We start from the raw sequence: 23,646 nt of genomic DNA, 5'->3' as shown, positions 1-23,646 counted from the left end.
ATTGACAGGGCTGCTCTGCCGTGAAGCTGTGACTGCTGACGGATGTTTTGGGAGGAGTTTTGTTGACTGCTTCTTACAATTAACCTGGAATTTATTACCCGGATCTTCATTGAAGTTTATGCGTGCATGTCTTCAGCCATTGCCTAGCAATTCTATGTCATGAGTATGCTTCTCTTTCTTTACTACTGAAATAATACAGCAGCCAATTAAAAAACAGTAAACATCAACTACATATCCCAAAATGCTTAGTCCAATATGTCCACCAATCACAACCCACAAAGCCCTATTAATTCGATCAGCACCATCTTGTAATCCTTTCTTTGCCGCTCATGTAGAACAAGATCAGTGCCTTTCCATTTATAGTGAACATTCCGTTATGCATATTTCTGTTTATAGGTGTTGTTGATGGCAGGAGCGATCTACCACTAAGTCCTTGACAGCTTACTGGCTGAGTGACACCTGGTGAGTTGAGTGGCCTCCCAGTATCAGCGCTACCCCAGGCGAGGTCCGCTCAGCCACGCACATTTGCTTTTCTCCATTCCTGTCAGGGTATAGGGCAAGCGGCCGTCCCCAGCCTCAGCGCTCCGCCAGGCGAGATTCCTCAGTCGCGCGCAGTGCCAATTACAGGTAGGTAGTGCTGTTGTTGGCCTTCTCATCCCAGCCTTTACTGGCGGCTGTAGGCTCATTAGAGTTGCAGCTTGCCTGGAGCAGTGCTTAATTTGTGCTTGTTGTTTCCGGTGCTGAGCACCGGCACTCATTTGTGAGGGCCGGGGCTTATTCTTATGCCTCAAGCATTTGCTGCGAGCAAAAGACACATATGTGAAAGACGGAAGAAGGAAAAACTAAAAAGCGTCATAAAGGGAGAAAGTAGAAAGTTGCAGGATGAGCTGAAGGGGCAGGGGTGGCCGTAAATGGGTTGAAGAGGCCCGAGATGGCTTCAGGATTACGCTGCCTCAGTATTCAGTGCTGGCAGATTTAATTACAGCAGCCTCGTGTTTAAGAGATGGGCTTTCAGCACCGGCACCTCTGAATTTACAAATTATGCACTGGCCTGGAGCCTCCCCTCTTCGGGCCCAGGCGAGAGCTGAGGACGTGCGCGTGTAGGACAGTTGGGCTACATTTGTTAGGCAACTGGGCTACACAGAGTCCTCTTTTGTCCTCCTCCTAGCCAATGCATTCTTTTAACACTTAGCACCGCACGCATTTTTAAAAATCCCTGTCAAAACGGTGGAGATGCCTACGCTCAGGCTGCAATAACAGAGTGAGCCCTGTTATTAGAGCAGTGCGCATGGTCATTTTCATTCTGTCTTGGCTCTCTATGATGCCCTTAATAAAATCTCAAGGGCTGCAATAATTCATTAAACAGCTTACGCTGAGGAGCTTGAGCATCTGTTTATTGCACTAGGAGTAGCTCCCTCCTATTTTCCCAGTGGGTGCACTTGGCTGCATACTAGGTGTGTTAAATACACATTTAAGTACACAGGTACTGACAAGATGACCGAGTGGGTGCCTTTTGAGTAGGAGGAATATGGGCACTATTATGGGGATAACTCTCAGGGTTATCTTCTGGAGGATGGTTTGTCTGATGCAATTGATGCATCAGAGCAGCAATACCTTAACAGGGCGCTGGAGTCTTCTGTCCCTCACACGGTCAATGAGGCTTTGAAGGCTGCTTTAAAACCTATCACAGCCCAGCTGGAAATGTTCACCAAAAGCGAGGGGTATGCTCAATCGGTTGACCCAGAACCAGTGGAAGGAGGTTCCTGCCATCCTGCGAAGGCAAAGACCAAATCATCCACTTAGCCTCACACTGACGCCACGTCCACCCTAGCCCAGGGTCCCATTAGAGACCATCAATATTGTTTGGCCCACTCCATTTCCAAAGAGTCCTTCTCAAGGGCCAATGCAACCACAGACTCAGACCTTTCCGATTCGGACTTGTCCCATTCAGACTTGTCCCAATCAGACCAAGATGTCCTCCCCAAACGCAAAAAAGCTATGAAGTCCTGTCCTAAACGGTCAGATCCCTCCTGATCACTTTCCAACCCCTTTCGATAAATTCCTGAAGACATTATCCATCCCACGTCAGCTAATTTGGCACCTGCCCTGGTGGTTGCGGACTATCTCGACAATAAGCCACAAAAAAGTTTTGACAAGGATGTGTGCAACAGACTCTGGGCCGTGTGCCCTAGTCAGGATATCCCCGGTAAGGTTGCGGAGACCCTAGAAATTGACTCTAGCATGTTGACCTTTTTTAAAAAGGTTTGCTAAATATCCGAAAAAAGGAATCGACCGTGCTTTGCAATACTGTCAAGACAAGTTGCTAGATCTAACTGGCACGTTGGCCAGGATTCTTGAAATGGCCCTAACTGCCAAGGAAACTGGCATCACAATTGACCCAGATATATTGGCCGAAAGGACTCAATGGGTCATATGCCTTTTGGGAAATGCCAATTGCGCCCTGTCATCAGAAAGGCACAGGTCCCTCTTGATGTGTATAGACTCCAACCTGACGGAGTTAGCGGACGCAGGTCCTCTAGAGCACGACGTCTCTTCGGAAACAAATTTGGAAAGGACATCGCTAAGTATGTCACAACCTTCACCACTTTGGAAAAGGTGCAGGTTAACCTGAAGAAGGTTTTTCATTGTTGCCTTTTTGGGCGAGCCGGGCGAGGTAGGAGCTGCTCGCCAGGCCGCCAATATTTCCAAGGCCCTCAAAGAGATCTGTTAGTCGTGGGTAGGAAGACTGGCACAACTCCATCAAAGGAGGAACCTTCTTTCCCTCACAGAGCCAATTCCCCAGGCATCGATTCCAGTGAGGAGGTTCCAGGAATAGCTACTAATCAGCTTTGTTTTCAGGTAAGGGTCCTCAACCCGTTTCAGGTTCATTTGAGGGGCCAAGTTCATTATTTTGTTCACAATTGGGGTCAATTGACTCAAGATGCTTGGTTGTTAAAAACTGTTCAAGGTTTCCATCTGGAATTCTATGAGGCACCTCAACAACAGACACCCCCTCCACGCTTGCATTTTCCCTTCAAGAATCCAACTTTATAGATACCGAAATTCAAGACTTGCTGCAGAAATACGGCATAACGTTTTGCGAAACTTATCCCGCAGGTTTCTGCAGCAACATCTTTCTGGTCCAGAAATAAGGTGGAGGACACTGCTTGGTATTAAACCTGAGAGACTTCAATTATTATGCGATATATCAACACTACAAGATGGAGGGCCTCCACCAGTTGCCAGATTTACTTCAGGAAAGGGACTGGATGGTTCACTTAGACCTGAAGGATGCAATCCTGACTATTCCCATTTTTTTACCCACACAGGCGATTCCTCCAATTCAGGTGGAAGGATAGGTGGCTGGGGTATTTGGTCCTGCCTTTTGGACTTTTGTCAGCACTGTGGTGCTTCACCAAGATGCTCAAATCCATGGTGGCCCATCTTCGAGAGAAAGGAATTTGCATGGTCATTTATCTTGACAATGTTCTTATCATGGCACAAACCCAACAATTAGTTATACAACATCTTCAGATGACTCTTTCTCTTCTTCAGGACCTAGTTTTTCAAATCTTTGTCCATCCTGAACCATAGAGTTCCTGGAGTTTGTAGGCAATTCGGAGACGTCTCAGCTGTTACTCCCCAAGATCAAACTACGGGACATCAAGAAGGAACTGAAATCAGTTCTGTCTCGCACCTCAGTGTCCCTAAGAATGATTGCTCATCTAGTGGGCCTGTCAGCCTCCTCTATACAGATGATATTCCCAGGTCCCCTACACTACAGAGCCTTGCAGAGGCTTGAGATTCAGCATGTGTAGAAGGGCCTTGCCTCTTCCGATCAGGTCCCTCTGACAGACGAGAAAAGAACAGAGATCAGAAGGTGGCTGTGGCACGTGGATGCTTGGAATGGCAGGGCCATATTCAGTTCACAACCAGAGGTGGTAATAGAGTCTGACGACAGCCCTTGGGGAGCCCATTGAGGGAATATCTCAACAGGGGGGAGATGGTTCCAGCAGGAGCATCTATTACACATCAATTGCTTGGATTTGTTAGTGGGGTCGTTTGCCATCAGGACCCTACCTCCCAAGAAAGTATCTTGTTATCAGTATATCGGTGGTCCGGGTCTTCAACAAATTGAAGGGGTGCCAGATCTTCCCTTCTAGTGGACATAGCCAAGGATTTCCGGCATTATTGCCTGGCTTACAAACTTTCAGTGATAGCAGAATACATCCCAGGACAATTTAATGTCGAGGTGGGCTGGAATTCCAGGTACCTGGTAGACTACAACGACTGGAAAGTCCTTCGTTAGATGTTCCAGTTGATCCAGAATGTGTGGGGTCCTTGCAGGATAGACCTGTTAGCTCCCAGACTGAATCGTCAGTTGGGCAAATTCTTCAGTTGGAGGCCAGACCCTCTAGTGAAGGTGACCAACGCCTTCTCTCAGGACTGGTCAGGAGACCTGAATTACACCTTTCCACCCTTCTCCATGATTGCCAGGGTGCCAACCCAGATTAAGAGACAGATGGTAGAAGTGGTGTTGATCACCCCGGTCTGGAAAGCGCTACCTTGGTTCCCTCTCCTCCTGTAACTAGCATGTGATCCTCCCCTTCTTTTCCTGTGGTCACAGGATGCTCTTGGAACCCCAATGGGAATTACACCCTCTGGTGGTTTTAGGGCAGGTTTCTCTGATGGCCTGGCCACGTTCAGGCAACAATGGTGTTTGCAAGTCATTTTGGAGGTGGCTTCGGACTTCATTAGTAAGGCATGGGCCCCTTCCGCTTTGGAACAATATTCCTCAGCATGGAGATCTTGGCGGAGTTGGTGCCTGCAAAGGCACGTGGATTCCATGGCAGCAGAAGTGTTTGAAATAGTACATTTTCTGTCTTAAAAGGCATCGGAAGGACTTTCTTACAGGTCGGTAAACAACTTTCCATCTATTATTTCAGCGGGAAATGCACAAGTCAATAATAGCCCAGTTGGTATGCACCCTGTCTTTTGCAAACTTCTTAAAAGCATACCATTTTCTAATCCCCCCAAACCGAAATATACTTTTTTGCGGGATGCCAACCTGGTTCTGAATTTATTCAAGAGATGTCATGATAATGTACATTTGACTAGAAGGCAATTGTCTGCTAAATTAGCCATGTTAATATGTCTCACTGCCTGTAGAAGGTCTTTGGATGTGAAAGCTCTGGATCTCACAAGTAGAGTGATTACTCCTGAAGGTGTTTCTTTTAAAATCACAAAAAGAACAAAAACATTGTCAGAATGTATTGATTATCATGCTTTCCAGTGTAACCTTAAATTGTGTTTAGTTAAATGCTTGGAAGCATATGAGGAGTGTACTAAGGCATTGAGACTTATTTTTAAGAGCAGTTATTGATTTTTCTGCAAAAACCTTTCAGACCGTTGTCGGCGGCGATCATTGCCAGATGGTTAAGATCGGTAATGGTTGAAGCGGGCATTGATGTTAAAACGTTTCGGGCTCATTCAGTTCCGGGAGCAATGGCATCCAAGTCTTTGGAGTTAGGCAAAACAGTTCAGGATATCATGAAATCTGCACATTAATCTTCTGAGTCAATTTTTAAACAGTTTTATTATAAACCTGTGGGTGATATTGCCTCTGTGGTGTTCAATCAGCTTTAAACTAGCATAATCAGAGCCACTGGTCCTGACATAGAATAAAACATTTGCTAGCATTCGTGCCAAGAATTTTCTACCTAAAAAGTGTGATGTAGCCGCTATATTTGATGTCGCTTATACTTGCTTCTGGAAAAAACTATTTTCTCCTGGCTGATTTAAATGTAACCATAATTACTGTCCTGCCTGCAACTTTGTTGATGGGCAACCAGTTTGGCAACTTCTTACTGTTTTAAGGCACTTTTAATTGGGCAGCAAATTAATACAGTTTTGGACTGCAAGGTAATATTGTTTTCAAGTTTAAGCAAGGTGGCAGTAAGCGTCTACAGAGAGCATTATATTTACATGTATTTGTTGTTGACTTTTAAGATTTGTGCTAGCTTCATGTAATGGTCAATCCTCATCTTGGCAGAAGTATTCATTTATTTATATTTTAGCTATAGCTGCAGTTTCCTCTACTAGCTTTGCGCAAATCAGAACATTAATCTCCTGAGAAGCCTCCTATAAAATGGCGCATTTGGTTTAGATAATTCGAGAATTATTTGGTTGCAGTGGGAGCAGATGTGTTTGAACCAAAGCGCAAATCTGCTATACTGTTCAGTGATTTAGGCTCTGAGGTCCAACAAGTCTTTGATAACTTACTCAAGGCTATCACATCAGCTGGTGAAAGTGGAGACTTAAATAAATACCATGAGGCTGTTAGTCGCCCAACGCAAGTTTGCAGAGGAACCTAGTGTACTCCTTTAAGGATTCAATTTCTTTCAGGAAAAACAAGCTCCTGGTGAATCTGTAGAGGAATTTATATTGGCTTTGAGGTTACTGGCAGCTATTTGCAATTTTGGGGCATCTCCTCCTACTTATCTCTGTGATCAATTTGTATACAGCTGCTTTTTCAAACAAGTATTTTCAATGCAACGGGGCTCGCATTTGCTCGCGTTAGAGCTATTTGCTTTGTAAACTCCTAACTGGACTTTTCTTGAAACAAATTAAAAGAAAAAAAACCAGCACGATCGCGCTATGTAAAATGCAGCGCGATCGCGCTGAAATTGAAAACTTAAAAACGGAGTGCAATCACGCTATGAAACCCCAGCGCGATCGCGCTGCAGGGAAAATAAACAGATAAAGTATTTGTGGGGTTGGGCTCAGTGGGACAGAGGACACGGACTCGGATTTTAGAGCCCTTAACAGGGCGTATACGTGGTTTATTTAGTATGGGACAGGTTTTTATAATAGTAATGGCGGTACGTCTTCTTTTCTTCGTGCACTTCTCTGTTCTAGGTGAGGATGGTCTTATAAGGGTCTTTTAATAGTCTTCCTTTCTTCTTTTTAGGTGGCGACCTTCAGGTGGCGTCTTCTGGGTCTCGCGGATTCTCGGAAGAACAAAAAGGATAGGTTCAGGTAAGTGGGACGGTAGTTTATTATCTCTTATTAATTTGTTAGTGCAGGGGGAGTGTGGGGATAAGAGTTATAGGAGGTGATGTTTTGATTGGGGGGGTTAGGACTAAAGAAGCAGGCTGTTATTGTGCTCTGTCAAGTTAGTGACCGGGTGGGAGGGTGGTCTGTGAGTTCCCCCAGTTCCCGTGCCCAGGATAGCCTTTTCTATTCTCCTCCGGCCCTCCCCAGTCTCCTTTTTCCTCCCTCCAGCTCCCCCTTGCCCTTTTATTGGGGTTGCCTCTGAAGAGGGCACGTACCTTGTACAGCCACGACCCTCCTGGGTCGTGGCAGGATGTCTCTCTTCCTCTCTGTTGTTCCTTGGCTCCAGCGTCAAGGCGGGACCTCGTCTCAGCACTCTGTTCCGGTCTGATGGGGCCCGTCTCCTCCCGTTCGGCGTCCTTGTTCTTCTCCTCCTTCCTGGATTCGGCTGCGCGGCTTGCCTCCTGCTCCTCCAGCTCTGCTGCGCGTCTTTCGGCTGTAACGTCTTCCTTTTGTGGAGACGCGGCAACCCGGAAATCCGGTGCTGATTGGCGTCTCCGCCCCCACGCGTCTCCTTGACGACGCGAACTGGGGCCGGCGGAGATGTGCGGTAGCCGCCATTGTGGTTCGGCGGTAGGCGAGGTGAGCGACACCCGCCTACAGTATTCTCGAAACCCGGGTTGAAAACATTGAGCCTCAAATGGTTTCAGTACTTTACCGGTGCTGTGTAGGTGGGCTAAACACCGGAAAATGCCTGCCTTTAACAAATGAAAGCAAGCAGATTTTAAAGAGCAAGCCCAGGAGCCAATGAAAGTGACTGACGTGACCTGGGCGTAGTTTGAAGCCCAAAGAGAGATTACATCATGGACGGAGCGCTTTGCGCTCGCCCATTAAAAGGTTCAAGAGAGACTAATCAGCTGATAGCAGAAGGGACGTTCAAAGCAGTCACTTGTTTATATAGAACAACACGGGCAGATATCAAGCAATCACTACTACCGCAACAAACCAAGTGGAAACAGACCTTTGGTCCCTCATAGACTACAAAAGCTGGACGACCATTCTAGAATGGGTGCCCAAAATCTCAGAAATGCTAGATTCAAACTAACCAATTTATTTAGTGCACAGGGCATACTGCACACCAGAACATATCAATACGTTTTTCAGCTTCACTGATGCGAAGTGCCCGAGATGTGGACTACTATGGGCTGAATTTTTCCAAATGATATGGACCTGTTCGGCCTTTGTAATATACTGGAAGTGGGGTCAAAGATACACTGGCTAAGGGGGTGGATAAGGATATTCCATATGACCATACCTATTGCCTGTTGAGCAACTTCCGGCCCAGGGCTATGACGAAAACAACAAATAAGTTCCAAGACTTAGGGTTCGTCCTGGCCGAAAGAGAAATAATTCGAAATTGGAAAGTGGTGAGTGGACCCAAATTGACCACTTGGAGGCGGGAACTGGAGAGATGGGCTGGCTATGAGGAAGAAGTGTTGCTTTGCAAACTCTGCTGAGATCAGCGTTCCCTGAACATGGCCAGAGCATGAGAGGGACTTGTGGAGGACCTGAAGCATCCTGATACCCCTCTGTCAGTATCCCTGCTCAGCATTCCCGGATGATTAAAACCTCGGAATAATTGAGGACTGACATAAACCTAAAGGACAGGTGTCCCTCACACAGAAAAAGGAGCAAACCATGATCCATCAGATGATGCACCTAGACAGCCACTCACATCAGCCTGGGAGCATAATGGGGAGAAGGGGAAGAAAAGGGGGGGTTGATGTTATGGCATTGTAGAGATAACGAACAATATATCATACTGCCTATGTGGAATCTGCATTTGAACTCTCAATAACAATGCTGTTTGTTAATATGCAAAACGAATAAAATCTGTTTAAAAAAAGAGAGACTACTCAGCTGCAGGGATCCCTCATTGTCTGAAGTACTTGACCTTGCTAAAAGTATTGAACTATTTATGTTTCCACTTGAATGATGAATCAGTAATCATCATTATCTCTTGCTTCTGTGGTGATTGCCCTAGAAACACTGGAACATGAAGATGCTATTCGTATAAGAGATAAAAAAAAAAAAAAAATATGTTTCTAAATCTAATCAGTTTTGTTTCAGGTGTGGTTCCAGGAAGCATTTAAACAACTTTACTTATTGTCATACTGTGGGTAAACGTTCCACCAAATTTAAGAAATTAGTGCATTTTCACAATGTGTGCAAAATGGGAAAAATGAACAAGGGAGAACAGTGTGGAGCCAGCGGATGTGAATAATTTTGAAGCGTTGAACTGAACGAGAGTTAGATTTTAGTAACATGGTGTTGAATCTTGAAATTAACTCCCTTATGTCTGAGAAAGTTAAGGATCCTATGTGTCAAGTAACTTTGGGGGAAATGTTTACAATTGACATGATGTGTGATTCGGGTGCCCCCTTCACCATAATTTCTGATGTGCTGTTTAATGCACATTGGAGGACATCTGTGGTTTTGAGAGATACTGATATCCCAAGGCTTATGGAGATCAGGACATCAATATGTTGAGGCACTTTGAGGAGCTTATCATGTGCCTTGGAAGGAAGGTGTTCACCAAAGTTTATGTGGCATTTAAAGGCAGGCACATTGTGAGATGGCAAGATCTAGCCACGTCAGGCCTCATTTAGTATCTGGGCCTGATCTGCCTCTGAGAGTTTCTAATGTATCTGTGTCATTGGTAAAAGTGTCTGATCAGCAAGCAACTCAAAAAATTGTCAAAGCATTTCCTGACATTTTAAAAGATACAATTGGTTGTGTTAAGAACTATGTGCATTCTATTAAGTTAAGGGTAAATGATGTACTGTTAGCCCATAAAGTAAGGCCAGTACAGTTGAGGGTAAGGGAGGAGTTGAAGTTGCTTTTAGAAATAGTGGTTCAGGATAGCATAATCAAAAAAGCAGTTTCATCTGAGTGGGTAAGTCCCATAGTGATAGAAAGCAGGAAGGATGGTGACATCAGACTGTCTGCTGATTTGCGCAGTCTGAAGAAAAATATTGTTGTGAAGTTCCATCCAATGCCTAAAATACAGGAGTTCTGGCCAACATTGGTGAGGCAAAATGATTTTCACTGTTAGATCTTAAATCTGGAATCTGAAAATCTGGAAAACCTGTGACCGACCCAGCCCCCCAGAACCCACCCAGACTATCCACAGCAGGACCACGCTCACCACAGAGGAAACAGTCAACATCATGAACAGCACCCACTCCGGAGCCTCCTCGGACCCTTGCCCACACCACATATACATCAGAGCTAGTGCATCCATCGCCCCCGAGCTCCGCAACACAATCAACTGCTCCATCAACATGGGCACCTTCCCCGAGCCCAAAATACGCCCCCTCCTGAAGAAACCTTCGGCCAACCCATCAGAACTAAAGACTTTCCGGGCCATCCGCTGCTACCCTACCCCGCCAAAGTACTGGAGAAAGCAACCAACGTACAACTACGGAATTTCCTTGAGGCCAACAACTCCCTGGGCAGCTCCCAGTCCAGCTTCCGCAGCAACCACAGCACGGAGACAGCCCTCCTGGCAGCCCCACACGAAATCAGATTATTCATAGACCACAGCCACACCGCAGCACTCTTACTCCTCGACCCCTCAGCAGCATTCAACATGGTCTCCCACAGCACTCTGCGCACCCGACTCTGTGGAAGAGACCTGAAATAGATCCCCTCCTTCCTCTCTGGGAGGATGCAGAGGGTCAGACTCCAGCCCTACACTTCCAGAGCCACAGGAATCCACCACGGAGTCCCCCAAGGATCCTCACTTGAGTCACACACTGTTCAACGTATACATGACCCCTCTCGCTACCATCGTCAGAAGCCACGGTATGAACATCGTGTCAAATGCCAATGACACACAACTCATCATTTTCCTCACCGAAGACCCGAACACAGCCAAAAGGAACTTCCACTCAGGAATGGCAGTCGTTGCCAACTGGTTGAGAGAAAGCTGCCTCATGCTGAACTCCGACAGGACTGAGCTCATCATCTTTAGAAACATCACCTCAGCTTGGGATGACTCCTGGTGGGCCACATCCCTCAGCACCCCCCCCCCACCAGCACCGACTGAGCACGCCTGCAACTTAGGAATCATCCTCGACTCCTCCCTATCCATAACCCGCCAGGTAAACTCTGTCGTCTCCTCCTGCTGGCTCACACTCAGCAAACTTTGGAAGATCTTCAGATGGATCCCAACAGACTGTCGCAGGAGAATCACCTACACATTAGTCACTAGCAAGCTCGAGTACGGCAACGCCCTCTATGCTGGCACCTCAACCAGGAACATCAAAAAACTACAACTCATCTAGAACTCTGCCATCTGACTCATTCTGGACCTCCCTCGCCGAGAACACATCTTCAAACACTTGAGGAGCCTCTACTGGCTACCCGTCTGGAAGCGAATCACCTTCAAGCTTCTGACCCACACGTACAAGGCCATACACAACGCAGGATCAGCCCACCTGAACCACCGTGTCTCCTTCCACACCCCCACCAGATTCTTCCGCTCCACCCAGTTGGCCCTGGCCACCATCCCTCGCATCCGCAAAACCACCGCCGGAGGACGATCCTTCACCTACACTACAGCAAAGAGCTGGAACAACCTCCCCCTGCACCTCAGACAAAGCTCACCGCTCACCATCTTCAGGAAGAACCTCAAGACGAGGCTCTTCGATGAGGCTCGTCCCCTCCCCACCAGCGCCTTGAGACCCTCACGGGTGAGTAGCTGCGCTTTACGAATACTGTTTGATTGACTGATGGAAATCAGCTTATCACCAAATTCCATCAGATGATAAATCACAAGAGTTTGCGACTTTTGTAACCTCTTCTGGTGTGTATACATTTGCAAGATTACTATTTGGGTTGGCTTCGGCAGCCAGTGTCTTTCAGAGATTGATGGACACCATGTTGGAAGATGTGGTAGGTATTCAGGCCTTCCAGGATGATGTCCTTATCTTAGCAAAGACACTGGCTGAACACAATAAAGTGCTGAGCACAGGTTGTCAAAGTTTAAAGAATTTGGCATCACTTTGTGCACTGACAAGTAAAAGTTTCTTGCACAGTATTTTGATTATTTGAGGGATTCAATTGGACTGAATGAAATTTCACCAAAATATTCACTCATTAAAGCCACTGAAGAAGCTACATCACCCAGAGACAATGACACACTTCGTTCCTTCCTGGGTTTGAGTGATTATTACTCATATTTTGTTGAAGGTTATGCATTTGTGGTACAACCTTTGATAAATCTTCTAAAGAAAGGTGTTAAATACATTTGGTCAGCTGAGGTTCAGCAGGCTTTTCAGAAAGTAAAGAAATTGGTTATATCAGCACCTTCACTATCTTCATTTGTTGCTGGAAACAAATATCTGATAACAGTAGACACCAGTCAGATTGGTATTGGGGCTATTTTAGCTCAGCTTTCTCAGGATAAAGAACACACCCTTGCTTTTGCTTTGCGCACACTTATCTCCCATGAATCCAATAATAGCACGATTGGGCGTAAAGCATTGGCTTGTTCTTGGGCTGTAGAAAGGTTTAAATGTTACATTTGAGGTGCTCATTTTGATATGTATCCTGACCACAAAACGATTCTTGCATCTAGTCAATGGTAATAGTTCAGGAAAAGCATCTGCATGTCTTGTTAGACTACTTTCCAAATTCCAAGAATTTGACTTTACATTAAAATATATTCCTGGTGGGAGGAATGTGTGGGCTGACTGCTTAACTAGGTTGCCTGGGTTGAATGAATTTGTGAACAATACTGTTGCGGATGAATGTGTGATTGCAATAGTGGATTCTTGGTGATTCCAGTATCATTACACAAAAGGAATGATTGGAAGCTGCAAGTAAGGATAATATTCTTTCAACTGTGTGCTCATACATCAAAACTGGCTGGGCAAGGAAGAGAAATGTAGAGCCTTCCTTAAGACCTCATGCTTCAGAAGAGGTTTCCATAATTGATGGTGTGTTAGTGCGTGCTGATGTATGTGTACCACCTGCATTACTGAGAGAGGTTCTTATTGATGAAGCTCACAAGGGTCATTTGGGCATCAGCAGTACATGTAAAGCTCTCAGTTTTATTGGTGGCCAGCCATGGAGTCCCAAGTTAGCAAATTGGTGAGGGACTGTGCTGTCTGGTTTCAGATAAACACTGGAGGATGCATGAAACACCTCTTTATACAGTGCCATTGCCTAAAGAAGTTTGGCAAAAAGTTGCTTTAGATTTAGCAGGACTATTTGAGTTACTACACATGTCACAAAAATACATGATAGCACTTTTGGACTATTTCCCTATGGTTGTCTATGTCGATTTCATACCAAGTCCTAACACTGATTCAGTTATCAGGTTTTTACAAGATATTTTTGCTATTTAAGGTGTTCCAAAGAAAATTGTGACCAATAATGGGACATATTTCACATCTTTTCACATCTTTTCACATGAAGAATTTTGTAAGTGAGTTTCAACTTGCACATATCTATTGGTCTAGTGGAGCGCATGAATACGTTTTCAAAGGAAGGTGTACAAACTGCATTAATGATGGACCATGATATGAAATATTTTCTAAAAAAATGCTTGGTCATATTTGGTTACATCTGATAAGACCATTGGTGTTAGTCCTTTTGTGTTATTACGCAAAAGGTTCTCCAGATACTCCATGAGTCCTGACTGGATTAGAGAAGTGTGCAAAGGCAAACCAGTAATTTTATCTTCTGATCCAGCTACAGTAGCAGCCAAACAAAGTCAAACTGAGGATTTATTTGATAAAAAACATAGAGTTAAATACATAGATTTGTCTACATGGGATTTGGCTTATGTGAGGGTGCCTAGTAGAATTAAAAAAGGAGAATCCAATTTTTCTGCTCCACAACATCCAGAGAGGGTCTCGAAAGATTATCTTCTTCTACGTAAGAAAGGGTGGTGGAGTAAAAGAGATATTGTCAAAGTGTCAGCTAATCAGGCGAAAAAAATACAATTGATGATAAGGTTGAATGATGTACAGTTATGTGGAAGAAAAATGTAATATTGATTCTTCAAGGTCACAGATTGCTGTTACTGTGCGCAATAATGTTGATTTAGGGCAGAGTGTATCTGATGATGATGCTGTAATTTTGCCAGTAACGCAGAAAGTGTGAGGTTTTCAGAGAATACCTATCACCGAGTCAATCAGTCACCTACTGCTGGAAAGGTAACTCGTAATGGAGGTATGCCTGTCAAATATAAGGATTATTGTATCGATTAAAAAATGCTTTTTTGTTTAAAAGAGGAAAGGTGTTATATATGTATATATGTACTTTAAGCTTCTTTGGCATGTCACGTTATGTTCTATTGTACTGTTTATTTTGTCTCATGTGACATGCACTTTGTCATTATTTGGAATGCAGGCCTTGCATGCTTGTGCTGTAATGCCTGTACTCACCTGATTCTCGTGCTCAACACGCACATATGCTGTTATTTAATTTACAGTGATGATGTGTTATTTCTCGTGCTCAACATGCTCAAATGCTTTTATTTGAGCTGTACCGGGTTCTGCTGGCGCTATTTGTATTTTGGTTTAGTCAGTTTCCCTGGCTGCCCGAGGTGCAAGGACTGTCGGATGTCGTCTTGTGTAATTAATGCTAATTGGAAATAAAATATTCTTAAATAAATATAACAAGACTTCGGATTTGCGCGTTTCTTCGAATAAGGATCGTACAACAGGAGCCTCTCAGGAACCTACAGGAAGAGCTCAAGATTGCGATGCCCACCTTTAACATGATATAAGGGCAGTATAGAGGGAGAGACTAAGAGGATGTACAAGGACAGGCATAGGTCTCTTCATCAGGCAAGTCATCTGTAGGGCAATATCCCGGATGTGGGTCCGGGGGAACGCCATTGAGCACTTCAAGGGCAGTGCTTAATTTTTATATAAAAAGGTGCCGGTGCCCAAAGCCCACCTCTTAAACACGCGGCTGCTGCAATTAAATGTGTGAACATGGAATACTGAGGAGGCGTAATCATGAAGCCATCTCGGGCTCTTTAATCCATAGAAAGCCACTCCCTGTCCCTTCAGCTCACTCTTGCAGCTTTCTAATTTCTCCCTTTCTGACGATTTTTCGTTTTTCCCTTCATCCGTCTTTCACCATATGTGTCTTTTGCTCGCAGCAAATGCTTGACGCTGAAGAGTAAGCCCCGGCCGTCAAAAATAAGTGCCGGTGCTCAGCACCAGAAACAACAAGCACAAATTAAGCACTGTTCAAGGGGAGGAAAGAGGGAATGGAAAGAGATACAACGAGGAGGGTATTAACATGGTTCCATGATAGCAAGCTGACCAGTTTCATCTCTCTTTTTCAGAACCATCCTGACAGCCTTTCATTAAGCAGGACTAGAAAAAAGGAACTATAACCATCCTTTTGTCCCATAAAGCAGTAGTTCCCAAGCTTCTGACTTCTGTGGACCCACACTTTATCATTGTTGGAACCCGGGGACCCCCGCTGAATAAATATTGGAATCCGGGGACCCACCCCCCCAACCGTGTCATTACTGGAAGCCGGGGAGCCAGGCCTAAACATTGTTGATGATTTGAACAACAAAACAATACACAAACAATACAGAAAAAGCATTCCATCAAAAACATACACAAATGACACATTTTATTTAATTAGCAAACAAATAAAATAAAAAAATAAACATTTTAATGGAAGGTTGGAGGTTTACTAAATTCCATTAAAGCCACACATCGTCCATAGTATATTTTGTTGGATGCACTTGCACTGCTCCCACGAATCAATCTGAGGATACAAATTTAATTTTTAGGCTCCAATTTCAATTTCCTTGACATTTACAGTATGTTTTAAAATGTTCAACTGTATATTTAGCCACTTTATTTATACACACTTTGTTAATCTGTTTATATTGGTGAATTTCCTAAGCAGTCACGGACCTCCTGATGAGACTTTGCGGAACTAAGGGGCCCCCAGACCTCAGGTTGGGAACCACTACCATAAAGGATTGGGATGCAAACTCTATCCAAGGGACTGTTATGGATATATTGTAGTGTTGACATGCTTTAATGGTAGTGTGAGAATCCACAACTCTTCAAATAAAGTGGAAATCAAACTATCACTTTGCTTTACCTCAGTCTTGCAGCCTTTGGTCCCTCAAAACTCTACAACTAAAGAGTGCCTGCGAGGGTAACCTCATTTCCCAGTTGCAGCAGGAAGTTCAAGTGCACCAGGTGACCTGCCAGTTTCTGGCTCTAGGCTTTGTATCAGAGAAGCAGCTGTTGAAGCAGCTCATCTTCCCACACACCTCGCAGAGCCCTTTTTCCTCACCTTTTGAATGTACACAGCTTACCTGGGCAGATCCTTGACAGTGGGAAATGTTACTAAAGCCTTCACAAACTCAGACATTTGGGATCTCCACCAGCTAGCAACTCTTGCAGCTTTGGAAGGCCCCTTCCTACATCACCAGATCACCTCAGCCACCTGAGACTCTGACCATTTAGGTGTAAGCTGCTCTGACTGGTGTCAGGAAGACTCTTGACAGATTTTTTGGAGAGCTGTTACGGTTCCTCCGTGGACAGTCTGAGACCAAGTCGCCACAGCATCCGCTTCCTCAGTTCTCTGAGAAATTTCACCAAAAGTGAATACCTGCTGAGATATCTCTCTACCGATTTTAATGTCCCTAACACGCTCATCCATATATAGCTTGGACACGTAAATGGGTTTCTGTAAGATGATCTCATTGCTGATCACTCAACGCCTGTGACCGGCTGTATGTAATGTGGGGTAATAAACAGGCAAGGTTCTCAGGAAACAAATCACAGGGTCGTTGGGCTATAACAGAGCCTGCCAGTGTCCGATACCCATATGACAAACTTGTGACTTCCTCAGCTGGTAGGGTGGCACATCTCGGGTGAAAAGGTGGTCACCAACATACACACAGGGTAATTCTATGATTAACACTGCCACACACCTCACAGAGGCTCTCCTAAACCCAAGAACCAACGAGACCTGTGCTTCACACCTGAGAGCACTGAGTCTGAAACTGATTATTTGCATTTCTTCCTTGACATGCCTGGGATTTACCATGGTCATTTGCTTTGCTCTGGCCTGTTGCTGGTGGCTCTGGTCCCTAGTGAGCTTCACTTGCTTGGAGCCCTGTCCCTTCTGCCATCCTGTGTTGACTACCCATTTGCGATCAGCTGCTGCAAGCTTTTTCCAGGTTAGTTTCTTGCAAGTCAATGGAGTGCTACTGCAGCTTCACATGACAGGAGTTCAAACATTGCTTCACTCTAAGTCATTAAACAACTGTTTATAAGTTAGGACCTTCTTCCTCTGCACATGGCTGCTCAAGTGTCAAAGGCAATGCACTTAACAATCCCAGGAAGGGTTCTGTATTTGGTACACACTATGAAAGTTTTAGTAGCGCTGAACAGAATCCAGGAAAACAAAAACAGAATTTCACCACTTTCAAACATATTTTTTCTCTCACCTCCTCAGCCAGTTCCAAAATTATCTCTCCAACCAGAATGTCTTAAGTCTGAAGCCTCTCTTCTTTGCCTAGATGAGGTCCAATGTCCTCAGCATCTGCATTTGTACCTTCTTTATTATGCAATACCAGAAACATCAGCGGGTGTCAGCACTTCAGGGACAGTAAAAGGTGATAAACAATTAGGCTCTGCATTTCAGATGTAGGGCAGTGAGGGTTATGTTGCTACCTCCTCCATCACAGGGGGATAACAATAACGGTTAACTACATTAGGACAGGAATGGTATGCGTCCACTCTGCTGGCTGCCTGGTGACAGCTGTACAGCTCTTCTTGCATGCCAGGCTTTTCAAAATAGCACTGGTCTAAACATGAGATCCCTACACCACCTTGCATGGGTCATAGGGAGCAGGTCATTTACACAACAAAAGGTAATGGTTAGAAATGTTTACTTAAGTCTCGGTCTCTGGCAATTACTTGGACAGCATTCTAGTCCATCTTGTTTTTGCCCACTGTGCTATTCCAGACATTGAGCAACCATATGCAAATCAGTTTTGATCCTGCTACAGGCTGGCCTGTAAGAACAGCCCAGCCTACATCTCCTCTGAGCAGGGACATATGCAATCCCAGACGATTTCAGTTTTGTTGGGCCTATCAGTGAAGTGCACCCTAGATCCTATAGCACAGTGGAACACAGTACTCACGTGTGAACATACTCTGTGCACCAAGGGTATGACATAAAAACAACAAAATGTGATGTATGGAATGCTTGCAAATGTTTTTGCCAACTGCAACTCCAGACAGGAAGCAATAGTATGTCAATCAATTTTGCTTCTGCTCTAATATCAATAGTCAAGCCCAAAACTCCGATGCCACATCCACTATGCAAGAGAACACAAGCAACCCCAGACCTATGGAGTGAAGCCCATATTTGTGATAATCAACCAGGGGTCTACAGCCCAGGGTAGCTCTCTGGGTAGGTAGGTCATCTACTTGATACTGTGTCTGAGAGAGGCAGTGTTCTAGCGTAGGCTTCACCAGTAGAGAGGGGGACATGACACTGACAAAGAACTCTGACCCGATAGCTTTCTAGTGTTGAATGCCCTTCCTGACATCACCAAAAGACAATGGAAAACCCCGCCCAGGAGAAGGATGCTCTTATACTTTTAGGCATTGGTCCAAGCAAAACACCTGCATAGGGGATTGGTTGCCTGCGCGTTAACACTGGCAATCTGAATACTGAAGAGTACACAAAGTCTTGCAAGGGACTGCGGCGTCTTGCTTCGTCTTGATCTGCGAGTATTGGTTTATTCCTGTTAGTGGAACGTTATGATGTAACTAATTATAGGATTCAAAGTAATGACAGTTGCTGATGTACCGTGGATGGACTGCTGCAATGAAGATCTCTTGAACTTATCAGTGCATTTACATCATCATGCTGCAATTGATTTGATGACATAATTTGAGTACCTCAACGCAGAAATAAAAAGAAAGAATTACAAGAAGAAATTTGAGGAGTTTGGAAGTCTGAATAGGGGAGAACACTCTTGTGGAAGAAGCTGTCAGTGGAGCGCAAAACCATTTGACAGTAGGAACGATACGTCTAGGTGTGAATTATCTACGCTTTTAACTATCAGTGATGGCTTGTTAAACAACTCTTGTCATTGATAGGAGTCTGGAGGAGTTTCATGTAGTTGCACAAACTGCATTATGAACCGGTGAGTTCCTTCTCAGTTTTAAAGCCTAACGTAATATACAGACACCAGTTTGAAAGTAGGAGACAACACATATTTATTATTGCAGATATATCATCAGTCATAACCTCAAAAGGATGCAGAGCTCACACTCAGGAGCAAAGTTATGGTGATTAAGCCTAATACATTACAGGCACACTCAGCAGGATTTATGCAGGTACATATGTGCCTGCCACTCGATGACTCGAGTGATCTTCAGATCTTCAATCAATCAATCAATCAATCAGATATTTGTATAGTGTGGCTTATCACCTGAGGGTGTCCCATTACGCTGGTGGGGGACGTGGATAAGTAGAACAGAGCTGCCTAGGGGGTACGTAGAAGGAGAGGCAGTGGTTGAGGTAGGCAGGTCCGATGTTGTGTAGGGTTTTGCAAGCATGTGTCAGGAGTTTGAAAGTGATGCGCTTGTTGTCAGGGAGCCAGTGTAGGTCTCTCAGGTGGGTGGAGATGTGGCTGTAGTGGGGGATGTCCAGGATGAGTCTGGCCATGGCGTTCTGTATTCTCTGGAGTCTAGTTTGGAGTTTCTTGTTGATGTAGACATAGAGGCCCTCATTCTGACCTTGGCGGGCGGCGGAGGCCGCCCGCCAAAGTCCCGCCGTCAAGTTACCGTTCCGCGGTCGAAAGACCGCGGCGGTAATTCTGACTTTCCCGCTGGGCTGGCTGGCGGTCGCCTTCAGACCGCCAGCCAGCCCAGCGGGAAAGAGGCTTCCACGATGAAGCCGGCTCGGAATCGAGCCGGCGGAGTGGAAGCTGTGCGACGGGTGCAGTTGCACCCGTCGCGTATTTCACTGTCTGCGCAGCAGACAGTGAAATACATTTAGGGGCCCTCTTACGGGGGCCCCTGCAATGCCCATGCCAGTGGCATGGGCACTGCAGGGGCCCCCAGGGGCCCCGCGACCCCCCCTACCGCCATCCGGATCTCGGCGGTCCGACCGCCGGGATCTGGATGGCGGTAGGGGGGGTCAGAATCCCCGCGGCGGTGCAGCAAGCTGCGCCGCCGCGGAGGATTCAATGGGGCCGCGGTACACTGGCGGGACCCCGCCAGTGGTGCCGGTCCGACCGCGGCTTTACCGCCGCGGTCGGAATCCCCATTGAAGCACCGCCGGCTTGTCGGCGGTGCTCCCGCGGTCCTCCGCCCTGGCGGTCAAAGACCGCCAGGGTCAGAATGAGGGCCAGAGTGTGTTGCCGTAGTCAAGTTTGCTGCTGACAAGTGCATGGGTGACTGTTCTTCTTGCATCGATGGGGTCCCACTTGAAAATCTTCCGGAGCAGGCACAGTGTGTGAAAGCATGAGGATGAGACGGCGTTGATTTGATGGGCCACAGACAGCGAGGAGTCGAGAATGATTCTGAGGTTGTGTGCATGGCCGGTGGGAGATGGGGCAGTGCACCACCAGGAGTCATCACAGGTGATAGGGGTGGGGTCCACTATGAGGATCTCTGTCTTATCTGAGCTGAGCTTAAGGCAGCTGTCTTTTATCCAGTCTGCAATTGCCTTTATTCCATTGTGAAAGTTTCTTTCTGTTGTTGATGGTTCATCAGTGAGGGAGTGTGTTGTCGGCGTATGAGACGATGTTGAGCCTGTGGTGTCTGATGATCTTGGCGAGCGGGGTCATATAGACATTGAAAAGGGTGGGGCTCAGAGAGGAGCCCTGGGGGACACAGCTGGTTTCTATCGGTTTTGAGGTGAAAGGTGGGAGCCTGACTCTTTGGGTTTGGCCAGTGAGGAAGGAGCAGATCCATTCCAAGGCTTTGCTCGGGATACCGGTGTCATGTATTCTGGTGCATAAAGTGGTGTGGGAGACGGTGTCAAGCACGGTGGAGAGGTCGAGGAGGATGAGTGCAGCTGTTTCTTCGGGGTCCAATAGGGTGGGGAAGTCATCTGTGGCTGTAGTAGTGCAGTTTCTGTGCTGTGGTTGCTCCTGAATCCGGATTGGGGAGGGATCTAGGATGTAGTTTGTCTGGATGAACTTGGTGAGCTGTGTGTTAATTGCTTTTTCCATTACCTTGGCTGGGAAAGGAAGCAGTGAGATAGGTCTGTAGTTTTTCATCTCTGTCGGAACTTCAGAGGACTTCCCCAGCAAGGGGTTACCCCCGCATGTTTCCAGTCATTCATGGAAGGTGCCAGTCTTGATGGAGCAGTTGATGGTACGGCAATAGTTTGGGGGCGATGGTGGTGCCAGCTCGGTTTAAGATGTGTTAGAGGCATGGGTCTGAGGGTGCCCCAGAGTGGATGGAACTCATGAGCCTCAGGGTGTCTTCCGGGGTGAGGAGGGTCCAGTGGTTCAGGGTCGGCAGTGGGTCAGAGTCCGTGGTGGTGGTGCTGGTGGGTGGGGGGGGCGTGTATTGGCTTGCGAATCCTTCATAGATGTCCTGGATTTTTTGGTGAAAGAAGATGGCGAGGTTGTTGCATAGATCTTGGGAGGGGGGATGTCTGTGGTGTCCGTGCAGGTTTTTGCAAATTCTTTGACTATGGTCAAGAGTTCCTTGCTCTTGTGTGGGCTGGCATTGATGCACTCCCGAATGACTGATTTCTAGCTGATCTGATGAGCTGGTGGGGGGATGTGGCGGCGTCTTTGAAGGCTTTGTGGTCTGTTGTGCTATTGCTGCTGCTCAACTTTCTCACGAGACGTCTGCAGGTGTGCTTTGATTCTTGGAGGTCAGGGGAGAACCAGCTGGGTTTCCTGTGGTGTTAGTTACCGGTGGGTATCTTAGGAGGGCTAGAGAGTTGGTGCAGTCGGCGATCCATTGGTGGAGGTTTCCGGTGTGCGGTGGTGTGGGAGTGGCGGAGTGTGACAGTGAGATGGGCTTTGGTGAGCTTGCTCCAGTTTCTGCAGGGGGGGCGTGGTGATGTCCGGTGGTCTTGGTGAAGGAAAAATGGATGCAGTGGTAGCTGGTCCAGTGGAGGTGTTGTTTCAGAAGGGAAGACAGGGTCGAGGGTGTGTCCTGCTGAGTGTGTGGGGAGGTTGATCAGTTGTTAGAGCCCAAGGGTGTCGAGGTACTCTATGAGGGATGAGGTGTTTGGGTTGCTGCAGCTTGGGTTGCTTTTGAGGTGAAAGTTGAGGCCACCGAGAAGGATGTAGTACGTTAGGGTGAGGGCTTGGGGAGCAATGAGGTTGGCCAGGGCTTTGCTGTAAGGGGAGCAGGGTCTGGGGCCTCTGTAGATGAGGCTACCGCAGAGGGTGGTGTTTGGATTGGTCTGAATCTTAAAGTGTAGGTGTTCGGTGATGGGGTTTGGACATCGACTCTGATCAAGAGGCGGAGTGTGTTTTTGTGGACGATGGCGATGTCTCCTCCTGGTTGATTGCGCAGTCTTTATGGATGATCTTATAGCCGTCAGGGATCGCAGTGGTGATGTCGGGGCTGAGGAGGTGGTTGTCCAGATCTCTGTGAAGAAGGTGACTCAGGGGCGATGTAGTCAAGTAGGTCTTGTACTTCTATTGTGTGTTTGACAAGGGAGTGAGTGTTGAGTAGTATGCATCTAAGGTGTCCGGATCTTAGAGATCACTACCCACAAAATTGAATTTTTGTGGGGAAAGAGATCTGTCCATAAGCACCTGCAGCTCAGTGACAGGGACACCTCTATCAAATTAAGCGACACTTTTTGAGAATGCATGGAAGAGAAATCGATCTGCTGAGAATTTAAGAATAATATTAGAACACAACCTTTGAGAGAACTTGTAGTGCCTGACAAATTACACACAGGTATGTTTTCAGCTGTCTGGAAAATGGTGATAAGCATACCTTTGTCAACATTATATAAACCATTCACTTATTAGAATCTTTAACACAAAGCAGAACCAACTTCTCTAAGAATGTTTCTAGCAGAAAGAGGAAATAAGAAAGTTTATGACATTGGATATAATTTGTATTAACATAGTAAGGTTGTGAGGTACATTTTATGATTGTATAATGCAGAACTGTATTACACCTCTATTTTATCTTTCTTCACCTGGAAAACCTTGTATACAAAAGAAGTTGTGGAAAAATGTTTTTTACGAGCTACCCAAGAGTGTGTGGGACAAAACTTAGTGCAGAAAGAAAACAAACATTGTTACTATATAGTCTTGGGATAAGAGAGCATGTAGTATCAGAGAACTCACCAAATGTGAGTGAGAAGGATGAAACAGTGTTAATTTTACAATTAACAAATTGGACAAACATTATTTACCTTGTGTGAGCACAATTTTAGAAATATACCATTTTGAATTATGAGCACAAGGAATAAAAGAATCTGTGGAGGAATATGTGACGAATTTTAGAAATTTGGTACCAAGTTACAAATTTGGGGCAGGGTGGAAGAAGGAATACAGGATGAATAGCTGTTGAA

At 45.9% G+C, this 23,646-nt stretch overlaps 1 long non-coding RNA gene across 1 annotated transcript in view; it reads left to right on the top strand.

The window, feature by feature from the left end:
- Window positions 1–337: 337 nt before the first annotated feature.
- LOC138258758 (uncharacterized) overlaps window positions 338–23,646 on the top strand; it is a 56,719-nt gene continuing 33,410 nt past the window's right edge. The window contains exons 1-2 of the long non-coding RNA XR_011198553.1: window positions 338–462; window positions 6,971–7,038. This is a non-coding gene — a long non-coding RNA (uncharacterized lncRNA). The remainder of the gene's footprint in view (window positions 463–6,970; window positions 7,039–23,646) is intronic.

The sequence above is a fragment of the Pleurodeles waltl genome, chromosome 9 (genome assembly GCF_031143425.1).
Source record: "Pleurodeles waltl isolate 20211129_DDA chromosome 9, aPleWal1.hap1.20221129, whole genome shotgun sequence".
In the NCBI taxonomy this organism is placed as follows: Eukaryota; Metazoa; Chordata; class Amphibia; order Caudata; family Salamandridae; genus Pleurodeles; species Pleurodeles waltl.
Note: the sequence above shows the minus strand (reverse complement) of the source record. Positions and strands in the feature narration are given on the sequence as shown.